At 38.3% G+C, this 25,428-nt stretch overlaps 1 pseudogene; it reads left to right on the top strand.

The window, feature by feature from the left end:
• LOC116912010 lies at positions 1-25,428 on the top strand (annotated as a pseudogene).

Here is a 25,428-nt window from a genome sequence, read left to right as displayed (position 1 = left end):
ATGGTTGAAGCAGAGGCTGTCAGCACAGAAAGTCTTCCTGAGCTCAGTGTGATGTTTAGCTTTCTGGAGTCCGGAGGTTAAAACAAAAACAGAATCTAACTAGGTTCTCTTTCTCAGACTCCAAAAGGTATCTATCCTTTTTGACACCTTGACTCTCATCTACTGCACAACCCTCCTCCACCTCTTAAGTCTACTTCTTATTTTGGATGTTCAGAACCAGAAAACTGGCAGGAAGGGAGAGGTATTAGTAGGGGCTACTTCGTACACCAATAGGAATCTGATAAGAAAAGTTTGCTTGTGTGCACAGTACTTGAGGCACACAGGTAACATCAGATAATGGGGCTGAATGTGAAAGACCCAGGTTGCTTTTACATATCTTTCCTCCCTCCAGCCACTTCCAGGTTCACTCCATCAACTCCTCAATTCCCCACCCCCCATGTTCCCCAGACAAGTTGATAGCCTATTTTTCTTTGAAAATGTATGTGTGTGTGTGTGTAAAATATATGTGTACATGTATTCAGAAGTATAAGTAAAATATGTTGAGTCCATTTTTTGGTTTGTGTGTAAGTGGTTTTAGGGCTGACACTGCTATTGGACAATCAAGGGGCCTTGTCCTAGGGAGAAACTTGTGGTCTTTCCAGGAGTTATTAGTTGCCCGCAGTTCTTGGCTAGGCTCCTGAGAGATTACTTTTTTCCTGTTAATAGGTCTTAATTCAAATTAGGCAGCCATTGATTACTACCCACATGTGATTGCGATGTATCATGTATCACATGTTTACAGATATGTTGCCATGCTGGTTGTTGTGGATTGTAGGTATTACAGCTGGGTAGGACTCTGATTGTTTCCCTCCCCTGGAGGCATGCATTGTATTCTCTAGACTGTAAGAAGGAGGCTTTAGGTTAGATCCAGCTTGAATCCTCCTAGTTCCATGTCCCATGTGTAGGCAGTGTCCTAAGCAGTAGGTCCCACCTTTATCCCCAAGGGAACCTTTGGTTATATTGTTGGGGTAGTCACTTGGACTACCCTGACCAACTATTCAAAAGGAGGTTTTCTATTGGAAAGTCTTGTGTTTATGAGAGCCCTGAGCTGTACAAGACACTTTTCTGATGCTCAGGTTCGATGCCAATGCTTGCCCTCAGAGTATTTGACAGGCAGTCTGATCAGATCTTCAGTGCATTATTTGGAGAACTTAATCTTCCATTCAATACCAAGTCATCTATGCTGGAAACTGCTTTCACTGCTCTTTGCTTTGAAATGCTTAAATTGAGCTTCTCTTTTGAAGAATATCTTCAGTAGGTAAATGGCTGCTTGTCAATATGGAGTTCTTTTCATCGAAATAAAGCATAAGAGTTTGATTCTGTTTTCAATAGCCCACCGAAACATCTCCTACCACCTACGGCACATACTTAGCAGTAGGTTTCTGATTCTTCATAAGCTCCTGATCCCAAAAATCCAAAAGAAAAACAAAGACCAAACCAACAAAACAAACAAATAAAAATCCCCAATAAATAAAAAGTTTTGCCTACTTTAAATATTTCAGGACTTCAACAGCTTGCTAATCACGTAACATAACTACCTTATCAACCTTGATGAAAACATGCAGATTTTGTTGTAAAGGCCATTTCAAAAGCTCAAGAAAGTATAACTGTTACTAGCTTGAAGTGTTTGTGGACTAGAATTTGTGTGATTGAAACTGGATTGAAAGGAAACACTATTATTTCTTTACTGTAACCCAAAATAATGTAGGTTTCAACCAACCATTTTTCTTGACTTGCTATGAAAATCTTTCAAGGTGGTTTTGTGTATGGCTACCATTGTACAAGGTCCTGTCTGTCAGTGTCCTTCTTGCTTCTGCTGCTGATGGCTATCTTTGGGCTTTAGTTTTGAATTCTGATAGATAACGTGAAAGTTAACTGATGGCATATGGCTGCATACGCTAAAATTTAAATAGGTGAGTGCTTTTAACTTAAGAGATGCAAATGTGAGTCTGCTTTTGCTGTGGAATCTGCAAGGAAACCTTGTCCTCACTGGACAACTCTCCATTTGTACACACGTGTCAATCAAGAGATGCAGTGCCTTGGGATGATTCATCTTTAGGGTCCTCTGAGATACCAATCAACTTTATACCACCTAAATGATTTGTAATGTGGCCCCATCTACAACAGTAACTCTATTGTGAATGAAGTCTATGTCACCACTCTGAGGCATTGCCTGAATAGCTTTTATTGTAAAGCTCACAGTAGAAAAGGTTTTAGGCACTGAGGACTAAAGGGGTGTGTTAAAATTAGTGAGTCCTACAACTGCAGCACGAAATCAACAACAGTCTATAAATGAGTGAAAAAAGCTGAGTTTCAGTGAAATTAACTAAAATTAATTGAAATAGGTAAGGAGCCCACGGAACATTCTCAGCATTTCATGCAGAGAACAATGTTTAAGATGTAAGATTGAAAACATGAAAGAAAAGAGGTGGCAGGAAAATTCCAGATGGGCCTACATCCTCTGGCCTTCTGGAAACTCTGGGGGTAATTCCACTCCTCAATGAAAACAAATCAAAAAGTAAGCCTTTTCTCTTATTTCTGTCTTGAGGATACCTGATTAGCTCCTGTACCTCAGAGTTTTTATTTGTGCTGAGCTTAAAAGCTGTGAACAGCCAATCAAGAACGAGGGATGAAGGTATTGTCTGGAGAGCGGGAGAATATATCAATATTACCGTCGGTGTACTTTGCTTTTGAACCAAGGGATCTGCACAGGTTTACTTGGTAAGGGTCCATTATTGGCACTTTCATTATAACCTCCTAACATTAAGTCTATTCAAAAGAGGCAACTATAAGAAATATTTTCTCAAGGTTGACTCTAGCATGCTAGAAACTGATCAAGAAATGAATTTTTATGCTCATAAAAAATTATATTCTGTTTTGGGGAGTCCAAAATAACCTGCAAGAGATAGCTGTTTCATGCTTGACATTTTTGTAGTTTCTGAGATGATTATGTACAAAGTTTAAAACGATTTGTATGCCTATTGGTTTAGAAACTACTGTTTTGTGATGATGTTATTTAATTAATAGATTGTGCAACCCATACAAGCATTATAGATCTGACAGAAGACGACTTGGGGTAAATCAACAAGATCCTTTCCATTAGAAGTAATCAAATAGGAACAAATAATCCCATTATGGTGTACAGATTTTATAATAGATGGGATTTTAAGGGAATAGTTTCAAGTTGGAAATGCTGGCTCATTCCTTCAATTTCAGCACTCAGGAGGCAGAGGCAGGCAAATCTCTGAGGTCAGGGCCAACCCTGTCTACAGAGCAAGTTTTAGGACAGCCAGGGCTCACAGAAATTCTCCCTGTTGAAAAAGGTCTATGAAAATGAAACTTCCTTGAAAGATTTCTTTAAGAAGTCAAGGAGATGTGGTTGAAGCCTCAATTGTTTGTACCACAATAAGCAGTATAATGGATGTATATTATATCTTCCAAGAATCAGCTACCTCTGGGTTATCTGTTGCTTAACCTATATCAATGTATGCCATATGTGTAGGTGATATGTTGAAGAGTTGGTCCTAGGAAGTGAAGAAGGTCCCTGGGTGTGGGCATCAGAAACTGTTTACAGTTTCTGAATCCAGCAATGACGTCACCACTAGTCGACAAGGACCCTCTTGTGTCTGTTGCTATGGCAACCACCACATTCCCCACATGCTGTGCTATTGTGGTTACATCATGGCCGGAATAAAAGGCAGAGACCCCAACCCCTTTGTCCCCTTTCTTTTTCCTTCTTTCTCCCTTCTTCTTCCTCTTCTCCCGCTTCTCTCCAATAAACCTCTTCTCCTGGAGCTGTCCTTGCCTGGTGTGATCTGTCTGGATACAAGCCACCTTCTAACACAACACTGGGGCTCTCACTTTAGAAGAGATTGCTGTTGTTCTCATGGGAACTAGGTAGCTCATGTAATTTCAGGGTGTAATATCTATCCCTATCTCTCTCTATCTCTATCTATACCATCTATAGATCTATTCGTGAGCCATTCGTTTTATTTCTTGTCCCATATGTGATCTTTCCTCCTTGTGCTCTCACCATGGTGCCATCTGCAATGCATCTATGCTGCTAAAGGAGTCCTCAGAAGAGAGATGTCACAGTCAACTCTTCCACTTTTGATTTTCAGCCTCCAAAATTAAGTAGAACTGTTTTCACAAAGACTCTAGCCCCTAACATTGGGGGTGGGGTTATAATGACAACAGAGAGTGGACTGGTGCACAGCCTCTTGGGGCAACGAGAGGGACTGGAACCAGATGTCAGGACACCAAACTCTATTCTGCTCTGGCTTCCCATTTGGAAATATCTATTAGTACCCATTTCATATGGGACATTTCCTTTAAAGACAAGCGTTCAACTATTAATGACAATAAGTAAAACAATCCAGAGCTGTTGCTTTCTTCTTTTAAGACTTTTTATATTTGCTAAAATCAGATTTTAACAAACCAAATGAGAACACCATTTTCCGCTCTCCTCAGCTCCTCTCTGATATCCCTCAAGAGGTCTAAAATGTGCTTGTTTATGGTACAATTTACAGGTAATATTCAATAAAAGAACAGAAACCCTGCCCCCCTATGTTTCTGTTCATGAGGAATAACCTTCCAGTGTAGATTTTGAGCATGATTAATAAGACATTTTTTAAAAGTCAGCCACCATGTACTTATTAAGAAATTGGCCCTCTGGGGACAAAAAGATACCTTTACTAAATGTTCATTTTCTACTGTCTCTTGGCCTTAAGAGCACAAGCCTTGTTCCATTTCTTCAAGTGACTTGTAGCTTTTTCTCAGATGTTAAAACTGAATCTCTTAAAGAGGAATGGAGTCAAAAGAAAAGCAATGAAAAGCCAGATGGAGCATTAAGGTAAAAGACAGAGGAGCCCAAGGATGTTAGCCCTGAGGCATGAAAGGTCTGGTAAGTGCTTAATGCAAATTTACTGAGTGAATATATTACTGATGTACCTATTACAGAACCCTATACTGAGCTCTTCTATAAAGGGGATTTTGAAATGAGCACCATAAGGCTTAAACATTGGACCAATACAGACTTACATAACAATTTTCAAAAAGTGTGTCTAGTGACAAACTAAAGCAATAAGCAGGTGTTTTGCTTGCATGAAAAACCACAGTTGAAAATATTTATATGTATTTATTGTGTGCAAGTGCTGAAGAAAACTGCATATGGTCTCTCTGGCAAAAATCAAGTGGGCTCATGTTAAAAATAACTCCTGTCTGTATGGCAAATGTTATAAACACATACTTGACTGACATGATAAAAAAATGTAATTCCATTTCGTTTTCTTGTAATTACTATTTTAAATATTTGCAAGGCTCTCTCTCTCTCTCTCTCTCTCTCTCTCTCTCTCTCTCTCTCTCTCTCTCTCATGCCTGCTTCCCTCGGTGTGTGTGTGGTATGTGGGGTGTGTGTGTGTGTGTGTGTGTGTGTGTGTGTGTGTGTGTCTGTGTCTGTGTCTGTGTCTGTGTCTGGGTTATTTTAAATGTGAAGCCTAACCAGTAGACAGAGGGGAGAGAAGAGACAGTTTTCACAGGCTCCAAGTTGGGTCCATTCTGGCCCACTCCCCTCACTGGAATTCTGGCACAGTATGGAAGCCAAGGGGGAAGCCACGCTATCCTGAAGCTTCATCAGAAACATCATTTATACTTGTTTACAGATCAATGTTAAAAACAAACCAGCCTGAAGGGATTAGCTGTCTGAATGAATGACATTTTCCTCTTTAATGACACAAGCTGCATTGAGAATGTTTTCTCAGATCCACAGACTGTTTCAATTTCATTTCCATTCTCAAATGCAGGATGCCCAAGACTAGAATGGCCTTTAGCGCCAGCCAAAATTTCTAACTACCGAAGTTCAAGGGAGCCCTGGTCTTTTCCCTGAAAGGCTTTCCAGTGTTTTCCAAGGTTGAATTCTAGGTTTCTGAGGACAGCCCCAGTAATTCCCAGCAGAACTGATGGGTTTTCCTTTTTCATGCACCAGTGGCAGGGTCCATTAATTTTCAGGCGCTGTATAAACCCCATGTGGGATCCGAAGTGTTTGTGGAGATTACATACTAGGGAAAGGGTTACTGAATGAATTAAAAGTAAATGTCACTTTCTCAAACTCAGGCCTGGTAAACACAGCTTGGGGAAATATTTCCTTTTGCTTGAGCTTGGACCCTTGAAGGTAGGCAATGTGGTACTTTCAGACGGGATTAGGTCTGAAATGTTATATGACTGGTCCGCTGGTTTGGACCTGTCGGATCAGTTCACTAAGTGGTTCTTTCTCACTCTCTGTCCATTTATGGAGCCCAAAGGCAGTCTGCAATGTAAGAGACACACAGGGCACTTTATAGTCCAACAAGATCAATAGGACAACCCAGTAAGGGCCCAAAGCAATTTCCTCCCATTCTCTTCAACTTGCAATTACATCTGCTGCTAATGGCCATGAGTCTGGACAGCAGTTACTGAAAGTTCCTAGGGTTCAGTGTTTTATGGGAGGGAATCTAGCTTTGTTTCTTATCTAAATTGCCAGACTATTCTTGTTTTCATCTTGAATACCCTAGAGAACTGTTGTCACGCTCTTGATTTTGACAGAAATGATAGTTCAGATGCACCAAGTTGGTCACGGAAATACCGAAGTAAATTTTATGGCACGACTCTAATCATTTAAAGTGCAAAGTACAGCTGTTGATCACATAATTATGCTGTGTAACAGTAGCAGTAACAAACAGTAACTACTGTGGCTGTGCCAGCCCTAACGTGCCAATGAAATTTACAACAGTCTAACCCCATAGTACGAGCCCATTCCTTTGGGCCCAGCACACCCTCATTGGTGGTGATGTCTAGCTCTGGAAAAGTAGAAAATTTTCAATCTAGGACCCAAAAGCATCACAACTGAGAGGCCAACCCACAAGGGAAAACTCACAGAAAAAAAAAGAAAAACAAAGTGAAAATTAGTGCAGTTTTCAGAACAATATAGTTGGGCAAACCAGGGAATTCTGTCCAGTTCTCCTTTGGACCATGCTGTCAAGAATAATAACCCATTACCTCTTCCAGCATTTGCTTCCTCTAAGATCTTCCTGACTCATGTGACTGACTCACCTCTGCCCCAACACCTCTTGGATTCTTGTAGCTTCTGAATCGAGAGTTAGAAGACCAGAGGTTCCTGACAGTTGATTGCTTACTGTGTCTTATAGCTGTATTGATTAATTAGGTGAGAAAGGCTTGAAGCCTAACTCTCTGGCTTAAAGCCATGTCCAAAGAAATCTGAAGTGCAGTAACTCCTTTCTGCAGATGGGCCTGGGCCAGAGACATTGAAAAACTTCCTTACTTAGCTTTCTTCCCTTCCTCATTTCTAGCTCTACTGCCATCCCACTATTTCCTCCCTTCTGCTGGGAACTGTCTTTAATAAGTCACTTGCTTGGGCATTCTTGTTTGAGAGTCTGCTTAGGACACAGTGTACCATATGCCATCTATTACCCATGTCATATTTGTGTACACGTACAGTGTATTTAACCTGTACAACAGTCCTCCAAGAAAATTGTATGTCAGAAAGTGTAGACAACCTGTTCTGTCTCATGGAGTCAAGGGGTAGTAGAAGCATGTGTCTCTTCTAGGAAGGGGAGAAGGAAGAGGGAGGATAGATAACGAATACATACAGTGATACTAGAAAATAACATGTATTACTCTAGCGTGGAAAGGTGGCTATTGTTTACAGTTTGTTTATGAAGAACAAGAAAAACAACTCTGAAATCTCCAAACACAAAGAAATGCATTTCTTTATAGGAGCTGAAAATGTTTGCAGATTGCACATATGTTACTAATCTACCACACCTCATTCCACAAATATAATCATTTTGTGCTAAGGATATTCAAAAATTGGACTTTAATGTATAGAATATAATACAGTCTCATTCTCAAAATTAACAGCACACATATGTGTGCCTCTTGAATCCACAGCTTGACCTTCCTCTTTTTAAAAAAAATATATTTTTTTTTAATTTCCATTCCAAATGTTGCCCCCCCTTCCTGGTCCCTCCTCCCAGAAATCTTCACCCCATCTCCCTCCCCCAACTTGCCCTTTGAATCATTACATTTACACTCAGAACTGGCAGGGACACACAGTCCAGAAATGCTGCTGAGAAAACATCACACATAAAGGGAATGGTTTACTGCTAAGTAGGCTATGTACAAATGCTGAATTCTTACCAAAACAATTTGTCACTTTAAGGAGGCAAAACTAAACATACCTTATATTCTGTATTCACTGAGGAATAATAGATTAAGCATTAAATGGCTCTTAATCTTGACCTTGGAAGCAAAATAAGTTTTAAAGAATGCTGTATGAGTCATCCTATGCACATTTTTGAAATATAGTACTTGTGTTTGAAGTGCCTAGATTCGCTGTAACACGGTCTTCACTGGAGACAAATCTTGCAAACAGTAAATCAATAAAATCACTCTTTGTGCCCACTGAGGAAGCTAAGATGCTTGGCAGCAAATGACAAAGGTCTAACAAACCTTCAGCTAAGATTTTTTATAGCGAGTTAGTGCAAATTAAAGACCTCAAATGGAGAGAATTATTGTTAGCTGTTAGCTTGATCCTTCTCATTAGGAATTTCCACTGGGCTTCCTTCACACAATTAGCTTCATAAAGTAGCCCTGAAAACAAACAAAAGAGCCCTTTTCTCAACTTTCTTATAAAATATTACTTTCCAATTGCCATTGCATTTGCCCCAAAGATTCCATTCTCTTTTGATTTAACTTTATTAGCTTTGGAGAATGGGGATTCATGGATGTCACAGGCTCAGGTGGATTCATGGATGTCACTAACACTAGAATCATTGCCAACAGTCCCATGGGGCCGTCACTTTGTCTTCCTTTCTGGACCTTCCAGGGTAGATAGATAAACAAGGCCTACGTTCCAAGCTTATTTTGTATTGAAGAACATTATCTGCAGTTAGTAACATCAATGAAGGGATAGAATTAAGGTCGTTAAGGTCTGCGTAGCACTGCACACACAATTGGAGAAGTTTCTCAAATGGGTATAGATTATCATAAAACAGAGTCATATCTTCTAACACTATTTTCAAAATCCAGTCAAGTCATATACATTAATGCATATATCAATGATGATAGAGACTTTAAAGTGCAATATCTCAAATTACATGAAGTTTTTATCAAATGGTATTTATTTTAATATAACAAATATTTTTAGATGCTGAGTGCAATTTTAATTTTGAAACAACCTATATTGTAAAAAAATAAAAAAAATTATAGCTGAGACAAAACAAATCAATTCTCTATACCCTTTGTTCTCTGCAGCTTGTATTTTTCAAGTATTAGCCCCAAGGAACTCTTTAGCTTCTACTGCAAAGTTTGCAGTGAGGCTTTCTAGTCATATATGTAATATCTGTAAATGCAAACAATTTAAACTATACAGCTATCACACAGATTATAGAGACAGCTGACTCTCAGTTAATACGCGCGTGCGCGTGTGTGTGTCTGTGTGTGTGTGTGTGTGTGTATGTGTGTAGTGTGTATATGTGTGTGTGAATGCATATAAGAGCAATTTTATGTCTTTTCTTTGCCATGTATACTTCATGAACATCTTGTCTATCATGTTGAATTATCAATAATTATATGAACTTTCTTCCTACTCTTTTACTGCCTAAAATATTCTAGTTTTTCAAGCACATTCATATGTAAAATTATAAATTCATATTTTAAAAAAGTAATTCCACAAGATAGTGTCAAATTAAAGTAATAGTACTTTAATTATAGTGCAAGTAAGAGGAGAAGGTTCTCTCAAATAAGCTGTTGCTCACAATTCAGAATCCCCGCATCTGGAGAATACAGAAATATAATTTCATCTCTTGTATATAACAATATAAATATGACAACTCAGATTTGTCAGCCAGTGCTTTGATGAAATCAGTATGGAGCAGAAGGGCTTAGTCAGCAGCATTTTCCCCTCATGTCTGCTTACTTGTTTGAATTAGAAGAAACAAAAACATTGGTAAATAGTGGGGCCTGAGAAAGGTACAGTGAAAGAAATGTTTGTGTTTGCATCACTAAGGGTTCTGGTGAATCCAGATCTGTTACAAAAATGGGGAATTTATGGAGTAGGCTGATTGGTCTGTTCTTGCTCAGTATTTGAGTAGTCTGGAACTTTGAGTACCGGGGGGGGGCATATAGTCTATTTCTCTCTTTTACTACATTGTAGAAAATATTTAGCAGGCAGTAACTGGAAGAGCTGATAAGCATGAGGAGAGCGACACAGACAAGGAAGGAAGTTCTACTAGTCTTCATCATGTTCATACTCCTGTAATGTGGGACTAGATTATAATTTAACAGATTTGGTTGAAGGGAAACAAATGAAATGACATGTTCGGGTTAAGGGTCTGCTCTATTTTCTACTTATATCTTAAAAACACACTGAAGAATTCCCCAGAGTCAATGGTGCTGTATAAAGTCTTCATATGTCCCAAATTACTTTTAATTATCAATGATCCTTCTTATCATGTGTAGTTTTATGCATGTTCGTATGAATGCTATGTGTTGTATGTGCTATGTATGTATGTATGCCTCCATAGCATGTATGTGGAGGTCATAAAATAACTTTCAGGAGTCAGTTCTTTCCTTCCACTGTGGGTCAGGAGGACTGGATTCATCCTTCAAGCTTATAGGGCAAGCACTTTGAGTGAGCACTCCTGCTGCTGGCCCAGACATTTATTTTCACATACATAAATAATATTGTCAAAAATGCACCCTCATGTACCAAGAATTCTGCCAACTATTTGTGAAAAGTACTTCACTAACAACTCCTGTGCATGTGAAGAAATGAAGGCACAAAACCAACTTGGAGAAACATACTTCAAATTTATGGGATGCAGAAACCCCTGTATCTCACTATTATACTATGTTTTCTGAATATTTTATTTTAGTTTCCAGCAGCATCCCATCGTGGCTGATTTAGAATTATGGTTTATATAGATATTTACATGTCAGAATTCTGGAGAAGAAGCTTCTCCAGTGTTCTAACAGCTATTGCCCACTCTAGTGCCCAATGAATGCTCTATCGTGGGTTTCCCAAAACTGGACAATTTCAAGTCTTTGTTGGAACCTACAGATCCTCCTAGAGGTCGGTAACAGCTTTCTGCTCATGCTGTCCTTGTCATATCTCCACAACAGTGTCTCATGTCACTGCAATAGGATTCATATACCAATTTAGTAATAAATATTAATGTGGATTTTAGTTTTTTCAAACTGTTTTTTCATTCTGGCTCTTTTCTCTCTTTTACAAATATGAAATAGTCCTACTAAAATCAGGGACTAGACAAGGATGCCCACTCTCTCCCTACATATTCAATATAGTACTCAAAGTCATAGCCAGAGCAATCAGACAATGAAAGGAGGTCAAAGGGATACAAATTAGAAAGGAAGAAGTCAATATTTGCAGATGATATGATAGTATACTTGTGTCCCCAAAATTTCCACCAGAGAAGCCTTAATCCTGGTAAATGACTTCAGCAAAGTGGCTGGATATAAAATTAACTCAAACAAAGCAGTACCTTCCTCTATTCAAAGGATAAACAGGCTGAAAAAGAAATTAGGGAAATGACATCCTTCTCAATAATCATAAATAATATAAAATACCTTGGTGTGACTCTAACAAAGCAAGTGAAAGATCTGTATGACAAGAACTTCAAGTCTCTGAAGAAAGTAATCAAAGAAAATCTCAGAAGATGGAAAGATCTCCCATGCTCAGGGACTGGCAGGATTAATACTGTAAAAATGGCCATCTGTGGAAAGCAATCTACAGACTCAATGCAACCCCCATCAAAATTTCAAATCAATTCTTAATAGAGTTAGATAGAGCAATTTGCAAATTCATTTGGAATAACAAAAACCCCAGGATAACAAAAACTATCCTCAACAATAAAAGAACTTCTGGGGGAACCACCATCCCTAACCTCCAGCTATATTACAGAGCAATAGTGATAAAAATTGTATGGTATTGGTACAGAGTTAAGTAGGTAGATCACTGGAATAGAATTGAAGATCCAAAAATGAACCCACAAACCTGTGGTCACTTGATCTTTGACAAAGGAACTAAAACCATCCAGTAGAAAAAAGACAGCATTTTCAACAAAGATTGCTGGTTCAATGGGCAGTCAGCATGTAGAAGAATGCAAATTGATCCATTCATATCTCTTTGCACAAAGCTCAAGTCCAAGTGGATCAAGGACCTCTGCATAAAACCAGATACACTGAAACTAATGGATGAGAAAGTTTGAAAGAGCCTTGAGCCATGGTCGCAGGGGAAAATTTCCTGAACAGAATACCGATGGTTTATGCTATGCTCTAAGATCAAGAATCAACAAATGGGAATTCATAAAATTGCAAAGCTTCTATAAGGCAATTCTGTAAGGCAAAAGACACTGTCAATAGGACAAAATGGCAACCAACAGATTGAAAAAAGATCTTTACCAATCCTACCATCCAGTAGAGGGTTAATATCCAATATATACAAAGAACTCAAGAAGTTACACTATAAAGAACTCAATAACCCTATTAAAAATGGGAAACAGAGATAAACAAAAAATTCTCAACTGAGGAATATCCAATGGCCTAGAAGTACCTAAAGAAATGTTCAACATCCTTAGTCATCAGGGAAATGCAAATCAAAACAAATTTGGGACTCCACCCCACACCAGTCAGAATGGCTAAGATAAAAAACTCAGGTGACAGCAGATGCTGGCAAGGATGTGGAGAAAGAGGAACACTCCTCCATTGTTGGTGGGATTGCAAGCTGGCACAACCACTGTGGAAATCAGTCTGGCGGTTTCTCAGAAAACTGGACATAGTACTACTTGAGGACCCAACTATACCTCTCTTGGGCATATACCCAAAAGATGCTCCAACATATAACAAGTTCACATGCTCCACTATGTTCATAGCAGCCTTATTTATAATAGCCAGAAGCTGGAAAGAATCCAGATGCCCTTCAACAGAGGAATGGATATAGAAAATGTGGTACATTTACACAATAGAGTATTACTCAGCCATTCAAAACAATGACTTTATGAAATTCTTAGGCAAATGGATGGAGCTAGAAAATATCATTCTGAGTGAGGTAACCCTGTCACAAAATAACACACATGGTATTCACTTATTGATAAGTGGATATTAGTCCAACACTTCGAATACCCAAGATACAATTCACAGACCATATAAAGTTGAAGAAGAAGGAAGACCAAAGTATGGATCTGTCAGTCCTTCTTAAAAGGGGAAACACAATACTCATAGGAGATAGAGGGCAGGAGGGACTTGGGAAGAAGGGTGGAGGGAGAGAGGGATAAAGGGAGGGAGGATTAGGTATGGGAGGAGACTGGGATGATATACAGAGGATCAGGTATTTGAATTGAGGTGTGTAGCAATGGGGGATGGGGAACTAGAGGTAGCCAATAGTAAGACCCAGAAGCCAGGAAAGCAGGAGGCTCTCAGGACCCATTTGGGTGGCATTAGCTGAAATACCCAACAAAGGTGAGAGACAACCTGTAGAGACCATATCTAGAGGTTAGGCAAGGACCCCAGTTGGGGAAATTGGGCTACCTACTCATCTCCAAATTTTTAATCCAGAATTTCTCTTGTCTAAAGGAAATCCAGGGACAAGGAGTGGAGTAGAGACTGATGGAAATGCCATCCAGAAACTGCCCCACCTGGGGATCCATCCCATATACAGACACCAAACTCAGACACTATTGTGGATGCTAAGAAGTGCATGCTGACAGGAGCCTGTTATCTCTCTCTCCTAAGAGCCTCTGCCAGAACCTGACAAATACAGAGGCAGATTCAGGCAGTCAGCCATTGGACTCAGCATGGGGACCCCAATGGAGGAGTTAGGGAAAGGACCAAAGGAGCTGAAGGGGTTTGCAACCCCATAGGAAGAACAACAATATCCACCAACCAGACCCCCCAGAGCTCCCAGGGTAAACCACCAACCAAAGAGTACACATGGAGGGACCCATGGCTCCAGCTGCATATGTAGCAGAAGTTGGCCTTGTAGGGCATCAAAGGGAGGAGAAGCCCTTGTCCTGTGAAGGCTTGATGCCCCAGTGTAGGGCAATTCCAGGGAGGGGAGGCAAAAATAAGTGTGTGGGTAGGGGAGCTCCCTTATAGAAGAAGGGGAAAGTGGGATGGGATAGGGGGTTTCCAGAGGAGACACCTGGAAAGGGATAACATTTGAAATGTAAATAAATAAAATATCCAATTAAAAAATATAGACCTTCCCACAAATGCTAGCAAAGTTCCAACATTACCTTCTAGTATATATATCAGATTTTCCTATCAAGTTAAGAGCATCTTTGTCTTTCTTTTCTTTTCTTTCATTATAAAACAAATCTGATAAAACTTTGGTTCCTCTGTCTGGGACACACCTTCATCTCCCCATATTTTTAATAATGCTTAGCTAGCTAGAGAGTGCCTAGGTCAAAGGATACTTGTGTTATCACAACTTAGATTCAGGAGTTCACATCTCCAGTATCAGGATGGTTATCACGATCCAGCCTTCTATTTTCAGTGTTGATGCATGAGACGGCACACATGGAAGGGACTCGTGATGGATATGGCAAAACAAGCAACCTTGGTCATTCACTAGAAGATGTTTTTGCATTTTCCATAGACATCAATGAAATTTTTTAATTTTTTATGCATTTTTGAAATAGTGTTTTATTTTTTACTTTCTGCTTCTCTATGAACAAGAGTGTATATATCACCATTTAAGGAAAATGAAACTTTATACTTTGGTATTATAAATTACTGAATTCTAGATTCATCTGATAGAAACAAGCATCCTACCTCTGTGATGGCTTCCTGATGCCCAAGATGGCTGAACCCTCAGTGTCTGTGTATATCACTTTCACTGGGATCTAGCATTCTAATAGCATCTTCTTGCTCTACTCCATGCCTCTCACACCCTTCTAGAACATGCTGACTTTGCTTTGGTACCTTGTCTTCTCCCCACACAAATCTTGTGATCCCTCCTTATTTATGTTTGCCACTCTACTTGTGTGTCTGCTTTGACACTTTGTCAGTTGGAAACATTTTTCAGTGAATGCAGTCATAATCGATCATACAATCCAATAGGATTATCCAATATTCTCCCCTGAGCTCTGATTGGTTCTGCTACATAAATAATTCCCATAGAAATAATGACACTATCAAATTTAACTGTCATTTCTTAGGGAAAGATAAAGCCTAAAGATTTTCTTGCTAGATATGAATTATAAAAGAATATATTTCAAAATAATATATCATCTATCTATCTATCTATCTATCTATCTATCTATCTATCTATCTATCTATCTATCTATCATTTATCTATCTATCTAGTCTGTATCTAGGTAAAAATAAAACAGAGTAGCTGACTGGCTGTATATACTTCACAACAAAGAGCATATGGAGACAATCACTATTACTGAAGGTAATAGTCTGTGAACTAAACCATAAACACTGATTTGCCTTCACCGAATCTATGGAAAGAAAAGGTTGTGGTCCTACACCTTTTGTTAAATGATTAACAAAGAAAGCATTGTATAAATATTTATTATTTCACATCCTAATTAGCATACACACAATTATACCTTAATACCAAAATTGTGATTGGCAACCTTATCAACTATATCTCAAAGAAGCTTATTGAACACAAGTCTAACCTCTTTAAAGCGTGCTACAGCTTCTTGTTAGAAGGAAACACAGACAACACATTTGTAATGAATCTAAAGGTCATTTTAATGAGTAAGATTAATAAATCAAACATAAAGTTAGGAAAAATCTTGAACTAAATAAATGGTGTTAAAGATACTCATCTGTAATAGAAAAAGCAAAACAACACTAGCAAGTCCATCACCTTGTCTGCTCTTCCTTGGAATGACTGTTCTGGGCAGGCATCATATATGCCACTTTGTTCATGGCTCCAAATAGCTTCCTAAGTAAGCATCATGTTGGATTGGAAGTAACAATGTGCTTTTACAAGTAACCAAGTGCACATATATGGGGTCTGTGAATAGTAAGGGCAATAGTTTACACAGAAAGGTCAGGAAGACTGCTGTTATTAAAATGATTTGGGTATCTTTGGATTGCTATGATTATAGGAGGATTACATTAGTTCTCAGAAAGAGTGGTTTTAGAAGAGTTGTAGCCATCAGCATAAGTTGTGCTGTACATATTTCAAAGTCAGAGAGAAAAAAATTCTTCTCCTCAAGCTTACTGGTATTTTTCCATGATGACATGGAAAATGTCAGGCACCCAATCAAGTCTAGATGCACATATGGCTTCTACCACTTACAGTCATGGCTTTCTCATCGAGACACAGAAGATCGTAATTACACGTTCCTTATCTGTGTTAAGTCCTTTACTGTGAATTGTTTATTAGCACACGGTATCTCCTCTCTCCACTGAAATGCCTTGAAAGTCCCTGTGAGTGTGTTCCCTGGTACAATGCTTCTCAAATATTCCTGGCACTGATATTTGCCTGACATTCTGTTAAAATGCAGAATGATACAGAAAGTTTCTGGGATAATGTGTGAGATAACTCAATATACTGTACTTCCAACATCCTTTATACTGCTGAGGCTATGGGTTCTTGAATGCACTTTGAATGACAAAATCGCACATTATTAAAAATAACTCATCCTTTACATATCAGAAGTTCTGCTTTATTCAAAGTATTTTCTTCTTCCATTCTCCACAAGCATTTATTTACAGACCAAAGTTCTCATTTCCAAGTAAAATTGGACTCAGGCAACAGAAATGGAGAATCATAGCAAAAATTGCTGCTAATTCTCCTAGTTTCCTATGCAAGATTCTTTTTGATCCCACTGAGGATAGATAATATCTAAGTTTAGATGAAGGGCATATCTAATAACTATTCTTAGCACACCTGACATGAAGCAGACGCTCTCAAGTGCATATTTTAATTCATAGAGTAATAGAACTGTGGGAAAATGGGCAGAGAAATTTCAAGTAGAAAAACATGAACAAAGTATTACAACATAATTTTCATTTCAAATTGAAATGGTATCTATAAATTATTATGTTTTCACGTGCTAGGCATACTATTGTCCAAGTAGTGAAATACCCTGGAAATGAGTAATTATAGGAATAATTAGATAAGTGTCCCTGCCTGTGATGCTGTAAGATACTGATTTTCTTTTAAGCTTTTAAATGGAAAATCTTTAAACAACAGATCAGGACATTTTGACATGCCATGGTTGGCAAAGTACTTTTGTGAGTGTAGAATACTTCTAGACCCCTTTTCAGACATAATTGTGGTGACTAAAATTCTCTCAACGATGAGAAATGTTTTTTTTTACACTATTTTGAATGCATTGTAAAAAAATAGAGAACAGGGCACAGCATGATCATAACTTTCAGGAGGAAAGCAGTGCTGTTCACTGCGTTCTGAGGAAGGAAGAGAATCTGAGATAAGAAGGTGACTGGGATGATATCACAGATGCAAAGTTTATCTGCTTCTCTGAGACACCAGTGTCTTGGTGGCTGTTTCGAGAAGTGGGCTGAAACAGTGCAGGCTGTTGAGTATTTCTATTTTGTTGAAGTTTATTATGAAATATTGATCTCTTTCTCTACTCAGCTTTTGCCCTATCTCTGAAGATACCAATTCTTTTATGCCTTGACATTTCTGTTTTGAGTTTCTTCAGACTCAGTGGTAAACAACCAAGAAGAAAGGAAGATTCAGACTTTTAAGTAAGGTCAGGGAATATTCTGTTTGGAATAGGAGAAAATCTTTGCAAGGGAGAGAGGTAGATTGAAGAAGAGTACGTTACTAATTTATTAAAGACAGTAATATCTCTACATTTTACTTTCACTTTCAGCCTGTTCTAAGATAAGATGCATCCCCACCTGTTACCCTTAGACCATGGGCACAAAAAGAGGGAAGCATGACTATGATGTCACAGAGATCTTGTGACTCTGATAACACTCACCACTCATGTAAAGGGTTTCATGGAGATCATGTCTACAGGAATGGTTATTATAAACTAACAATTCTAACTGAATTTGACTACCCTTTTTATGACAGGCATTTTGATAAACTATGTACACACATAATTTATGTATCTTACAGCAATGCAGCCAAGGAAACCATTATTCCTTTTGCCACATGATGAAATTCCTTCTAGAAGAAATCAACAGCAAGTTTCTTATCTCAAAAATAGCAGGCATGGAAGTCAAGTTGTTGGCTTTTTTTTTTTTTTTTTTTTTTTTTTTTTTTTTGGTTGGAGGCTCTCGACTCTCTGCAAATAGGTATCGTGACAATCAATGCTAGAAAGTTACTTAAAGATATCATACCTGGTAAAAAGTTTCAAAGACTTTGTTTTCAATCTGTCACTTTGTCAGTCTCATTTTACCAACCAAAACAATAGCCAAGTATTATTCTCAGCTATCAAATGACAAAGAGCTTATACTAATTTGACCATTGATTTCCTATAAGTGCAGCCAGCATAGTCTGCCTTTCAAATTCTCTTTTAACAGTTAATTTTTATTATTATACTTTGTCACTTGTCTTTAAAGCTTCCTTAACTCTCTTTTAATTAGTACCCTTTTTTATTGTGCAAAGTAAAGCATAAGTGACAATAGCAATCAACATTGATAGCTCTAATACATCTTGGAACAACATTTTTTTTTTCTTTTGCATCCCATCTCAGAAGTCAGTTTTCTTTTTCTTTTCTTTTTTCATTTTCCTTATTTTTCAATTGCTTATTTTTTTAATTTACATTTCAAATGTCATCTTTCCTGGTTTCCAATCCAAAAACCCCCTATCTCATCCCCCTCCCCCTTCTTCTATGAGAGTGTTTCCCCAACCAACCACCCACCCCTTCCAGCCTCCCAACCCTGACATTCCCTTACACTGGGGGTCAGCCTTTGCAGGACCAAAGCTTCTCCTCCCACTGGTGCCCAACAACACCATCCTTTTCTACATATGCAGCTGGAGCCATGGGTCTGTCTATGCATACTCTTTGGATGGTGGTTTAGTCCCTGGAAGCTCTGGTTGGTTGGTATAGTTGTTCTCATGGGGCTGCAAACCACTTCAGCTCCTTCAATCCTTTCTCTAAATCCTCCAATGGGCACCTCTTTCTAGAAGACATTTTTAAAATTTCTATCCAACATGATAGTTTCTGTATTATTGTAATTAGCCATATTAGTCAGATTAAGCAATTCTTCTCCTTTCTGAAGAAATGACGAAGCTTTCTCTCTTGGTGGGATATCAGAACAATGGCATTTTCCTCCTTTTACCTTAGTTTGATCATGCATTCACTGCAATGTAATTAGGAAACTCAAAACTAAAGGAAGAGGAGAGGTGAAAATGGTCCCGAATCTCCTTGACCTGGATATGACACACATCACCTTTATCTTTTAGTCCATCGAATAGAACTGCAATCAGATGACTCTAAATAATCACAAACACAAATGACTGGATATTTAAAAATAGTTTTTTTCTGCTTCCCCTCTCATACTGTCCTGATGATCCCTTTATGTTGTGACAGAGTTTGTTTCATTTGCTGTATTAACAAAATAAAATAGTATAGTATCTGAAACATAGTAGGTACTCTGTATGTAGTTGTTGAGTGAAGAAAAACTCAAGATACATTTCAGGTGGTTCAACAATTTTTTTATGATTATTTCACTGAAAAGTGACCTGTGTGTCTCTTGCAATTTATCCTAATGAAAGATGATAGAACTATGAAAATGATGTGCTTAAGAAACCAACAGTGTTCAATATCTTCTTGGTGCATCATTATGAGATAACAAAAACAGTTTAATCTCAAAGCAGCCATGTAGTAAAGAGCACAGCCAACTATTTGGAGTAGAGGAATGGAATGGGGGAAGAAAGAAAAGACCTAAGTAGGAGGTAGGGTAGAGGGGAAAGAAGAGAGGGAGGTGGGTGGATAGAAATGTGGATAAATTTAACTAATAGCAAAAGTTAACTATAGGCTTTTAAAAATTGTGCTTAATAGATGGAAATGATGTGTAAACAGCATGCTTCTTAGCAATTTACTCCTATTTTTTGTGTTTTGCATCCTCTCTTGAAGTGGAAAATAAGGGGTCCAGAATGAGGACCCCAAGTGACTAGATGTTAAAGAGACCAAAGGCAGAATCATTGTATAGGAGTAATTAAATTTCCTGATGCTTTACCAAGATGTATTCCCATAGAGTTGTTAATGAAACATATGTATGTGTATATATTCCCTCAACTGCCATCTCTTTGAGAAAATAGCTCCCAGGGTTACTGTCTAAATGAATGTTGCCTATTTGAGACTGCCACCTCTCACATCAGGAATGCAGTTTCTCCCCTCGGAATTGTATTTATTTCCATGCATTAGCTCCTTTGCCAATCTGGAAGCTCCTCTAGGAGTGACACCCATGTTTTATTCAGGTTTGTTTCTCTGTGAGGCTTAGCTCTTGGGCCTGACTCCTTTGAACACCCCAAAACAAACATGTCATTTTTCTTTCACTTATTTTCACATCTATGCCCTCTTCTAAGACAGACCTTTGCGAGTCACTTCACAGTTTAAAAGAGAATACATTTAAACTGTGATAGAGAAGTACAGTGAGTGACAAGCCCAACAGCACAAAGGAACAAAGTGAAATAGTTTCTGTAGTAGAACTTGATGCATTTTTCTGTGTAACTTTGAACTTGCATTTGCTTTTATTATTGATAATTTTAAACACACCCTAAAGTAATGTTTCCCTGATTACATTATTACCTATCATTAGACACTGGGCAAAAGGAATCAGACTGTAGAGGTAAATGGAACTCCTTGTATTAAATCTTAAAAGACATGGGTTCTATCCAAATACTACTTTTTCTCATAACAAATACTGTTTGATCATTCTCAGACTAACAGTGAGAACAAATCAACTTATCACTCAACTTTTAAATGTTCTTGACCCCAAAAACAACTTAAACAACAAACCACAAAATAGCCCAAGCAGAGTCGTCTGCCTATGGCATTCAAGAGTGTACTGCAAATTTGCAGAGACACCTGGAAGACTTAAGGCTGCTCTAGCTTGAGAAAGTTTTAAATGAAAATTGCACACGTTTGAGAAAGGTACAAACCACTACGTTTTTATGGGATGGAGAAAGTTTAGGCTTTATGGTTCTTGCAAGTTCCAAATAGTCTGGCTTCAGGTCAGAATGTCTCTGCAAAATTGTGGAAGCTTTAGGACTATGAGATGGCTTTGAATGTAAAGGTGCTATGCAGGTGAGATGCCCACCACACACCCAATAGACAATCATAATAAATATAAACAAATAAATACGGGCCTTGTTTAGATTGGGAATAGAGAATTACTTGGATCCGAGGTCTAATGAACTTTGTGAAACAGCTGCACAAGGGACTCTTCTAAATCACTTGTTGGAATGTAAATGACACAAGTCACTAGGGGTGTAAGTGCAGATATAACCACAGTGAGGTTTGCACATCCATATCTATTGAGGCATTATTCACAAGAGCCAAGTGATGGAGTAAATCTAAATGGTCATCAACATATGAACAGATAGAAAGCAGTATGTATTGTAAAAATGGAATGTGGCTCACTATAATGAAATATTATTTACATGAAAATAGGACCATCAAACGAAATGAAATAAGCCAGACATATTCTCCAATATCTTTACTATTTAGAACTTACATTATATAGTTAGGTTATAGTTATGGATATATGTATCCATAGTTACATACATCAAAGTAGAAGGGAAACTCTGTGAAGAGGAAGGATTAGCAGGACTGGGGAGCAGAACAGAGTGGAGAGTGGCTGAGTGGATACAGTTAAGGCACACGATATAGAAACCAAAATGTCATTTCGAAACCTATCATTTTGAATTGAATAATATAGTGAGTTTTTAATTTGATTTGCTTTTTTTTATAAAATTCCTCATCTCATTTTTCCTGTTCAATTTTCCTTGGTCCTACTCTGAAATATTAAATTGCCATCATGCCCTACATTTTTAGATACATTGTGTCATTTTATACAACAGTTTGTAATTGAGAATTTTGCTAAGGTCCTTTTCAGGGAATTTTATTTGTTCTCTTAACCTTTAGATCTTAAATAATTTAATCTAGAATGTGTACACACAGCCAAAATGTCAATGGAATTGTTTTCCAGGAACCTCAACAGAAATTCTTGACTTATGATGAAAATATGTGTGTAAGGACTCCTGGGTTTAGGGCCAATGACTGTCTTCTTCTGCTCAAACAAAGAAGTGGCTTATTGTATTTGAGGGATTCTGACTTTCTATACCATTGAGCTTATATTCATTAAAATTGTGCTAAATAGTTATACTTAAGACTTTAAGGAAGTATGAAATGTTGCATTCTAAGTCAATAGGATGACATTCAATAAGAGAATGAAGTGAATTAATTCACTTCCAGATATTAGAATATTAGAATATTAGTCAACACTAAATACTGACCTAATAGGCTATAAAGAACTCTAAACCATTTCTATGTGTCTTCAATTAAGCAGTTCCATATAATTCCTAGTACACAAGTTTATGAAACATGTACACACACATGTGTGCATGCACATGCACGGGTGCACACACACGCACGCACACACAGACACACACAGACACACACACACACACACACACACACACACACACACAAAGCCCAGTGGTTTCCAATATTTGATGGAATTAGGGACTTGTAAGGGAGGAGGGGCTCTGTAGGGCAGTGAATATACTCCATCCTCAATTATGATTTAATGGCTGATAAAGTTCATTAAACATTTAACATAAGTCACAGATCATGCAAAGGCATGAAAAGACCTTCACATGGACATGGGCTGTATTGTTTTAGTGGAAGATCATCAAGTGTTAGTAGACTCAACTGATTGATAGGTAAAAGTAATACTGTAGACAGTTGCATATGCATAAAAAAATACATGAGAAGTTTCTCTGTTTTCCTGTCAGTCTAAAATAGCTCAAAACTGAAGTGAGTCTTAAGAACACAGAACACAAAGTCAAAGACGAAGATGGAGCAAGGTTTCATTGCTATGTAGTCAGGGACTGAAAGCAAACTTTTGTCTACGGCCTAAATCTCACTAATCATTCTCCTTCACCGTCTTTGAAACAAATGGGTATCATTTGGTGTGCAAAGATGATATCTTATAATTTTTATAGCTTCTCATTATCAAATCCATCACTTAATAGTTTCTTCTCAGTCTTGTTTCTTGTCTTTACAAATGCAAGTTGTCTATCTCCATATTGAAGCCTTTCTTCCTAGTGCCATGCTTTGTCTCTAACACATACAGGGCATTCCATACTATACTTGTCCAAGGTTCTCTTTAAGGCTGATATTTTATCCAATGTCTCTATGTCTTTATTCTCTGACTGAATTACTTGTTTGTTTACTCACTTAGGCACCTTGCAGGCAATTAACTCTTACCATACACTATTGTGTTTGAAGAGACCATAAAATAAGATTCTTTCTACCTTTCTACACCTTACTATATGCATGTGATACACATGGGTGAACAAGGATGATAGTTTGGACTACTAGAGATGAAACCCACAAAGCCTTTTGTTCTTGTTATGCTTGCTTGGTTTTCTACTACTAGTTTTATAGACAATGTATCTATATGCCAATTTTTAAAAACATGTGACTATGAGAAGGTTACTAGACTATTGGGTTTAAATGATGTCATGAAGTAGAGTCTTCCTACTAAGATAAAAAGAAGTCTATCAGAGTCTCCTAGCTTGTGCAGCTTGGGTGGAACACATTCAGTGCAGTGAAAAAAATCAGATGTAGAAATAATTACTTTCCCAAAGAAGTATATAAAAGAAGAAAGAAGACAGGAAGTATATAAAAGAAGAAAGAAGTATATAAAAGAAGAAAGAAGAAGGTACAGTTGAAATACAATATGCTGAAGAATTTCTAATCAAACTAGAATCTAAAGTGGCTCAATTGGGCACTTCTCAGTGACCCTTGTTACTAAAGAATTTTTATAAGTTAAACATAAGGACAACACACATTCCTTATGGTTTAATTCCTCTAAAGAGGGAGATTGGGGACTATGTCAGGACAGGATTTTATTAATCTTGACAGTAACAGTCTTCCCATGAGGTAGTAGCCTGGTTCTGAAAAATACTTTGGGTATGAAAGACAGGCCACAGTGGGACATTGGATCCCAAAGTGACTGGTTGTTTGTGTTCATTGAAGGAGCCATGCATTTGATAAAATCACAGCAGAGTTCAGGCAAAGAGTGAGTGGGAACTGTCTGGCTGCATGGTGCTATTGAAGGGGGCACGCAAATGCCCAGTTTCAGCAACCCCCCCCTTATTGTGGCAGTAAAGAGGCAGCTTTGAGTTAGGACTACCTAAGATAGTGAAATGATGGAATATGATTCTTAAAGATTAGGGATCTTTTGAGAGACCTATGAAGCTGTCACCTACATTTGGACTCTAAGTATACACCTTGCTAAAAGTTGGTGGTCAGATGCAGGACTTAGAGGGTACATTCTGGAGTCACAGGTAAGAAGAACTACATGGCAACAATGAATTATGTACTTGATGTTCACTGGCTGTATGATAACCATAAGGATGAGAATTACTTGCAGCATTGTTATTTACCTGTTGGAAAAGCTGTTGACATCTTATAAACAGAAGGTTATAAAAGATAATGCAATGAGTGAATCTTCTGTGGGGCCAAGAACGTGCTTCCAGGTATTCTCTGATATGAGGAAACATTGAGTACAACCAGAAGATTGTACTCATTACCACCAAGGGGAAGCCATCTGTATGACTATCGTATCAATGACTACAGTGATAATTTCTCTGTGTGACCCTGGTATAGTAGCCAAGAAAAAGAGAGTGATCATGGAGAGACCCATTTATCCTCACAAGTGGGGTTTAGGTTCAAGGGTCAGCCAGAAGATGATGAGGATCAAGCAGGATCTTCTGAAAAGGCATGGCAAACCCACAGACAACAACCCTGCAACCTGGAAATAGGATTGTGTTGACTATAGTGATTCTGGCAAGAACATGCTTGTTGCTGAAGCCGTACAAGCCCCTCAGGTAGATGCTGAAGCAGTGAAAATCATAAAGTGGAAGAGGGAGAGCGAGAGTGAAAGTGACGAGATGCCGCCAGCAGTTTCCCAGGTGAAGGAGCAGAAGGAGGAGGTGGAGAAGGAGGAGGAGGTGGAGGAGGAGGAAGAGGAGGAGGAGGAGGAAGAGGGAGAGGAGGAAGAGGAGGGGGAGGAGGAAAAGCAAAAAAGTGAGCTAGCAAGAGGGAATGAGCTGGAGATGAGGACAGCAACGCCACCAAAAAGAAAAAGAAGAAGAAAGTAAACGTGATGGAAGAGATATCTGAATATTAA

This window comes from Rattus rattus, chromosome 11 (assembly GCF_011064425.1).
Source record: "Rattus rattus isolate New Zealand chromosome 11, Rrattus_CSIRO_v1, whole genome shotgun sequence".
NCBI lineage: Eukaryota > Metazoa > Chordata > Mammalia > Rodentia > Muridae > Rattus > Rattus rattus.
Note: the sequence above shows the minus strand (reverse complement) of the source record. Positions and strands in the feature narration are given on the sequence as shown.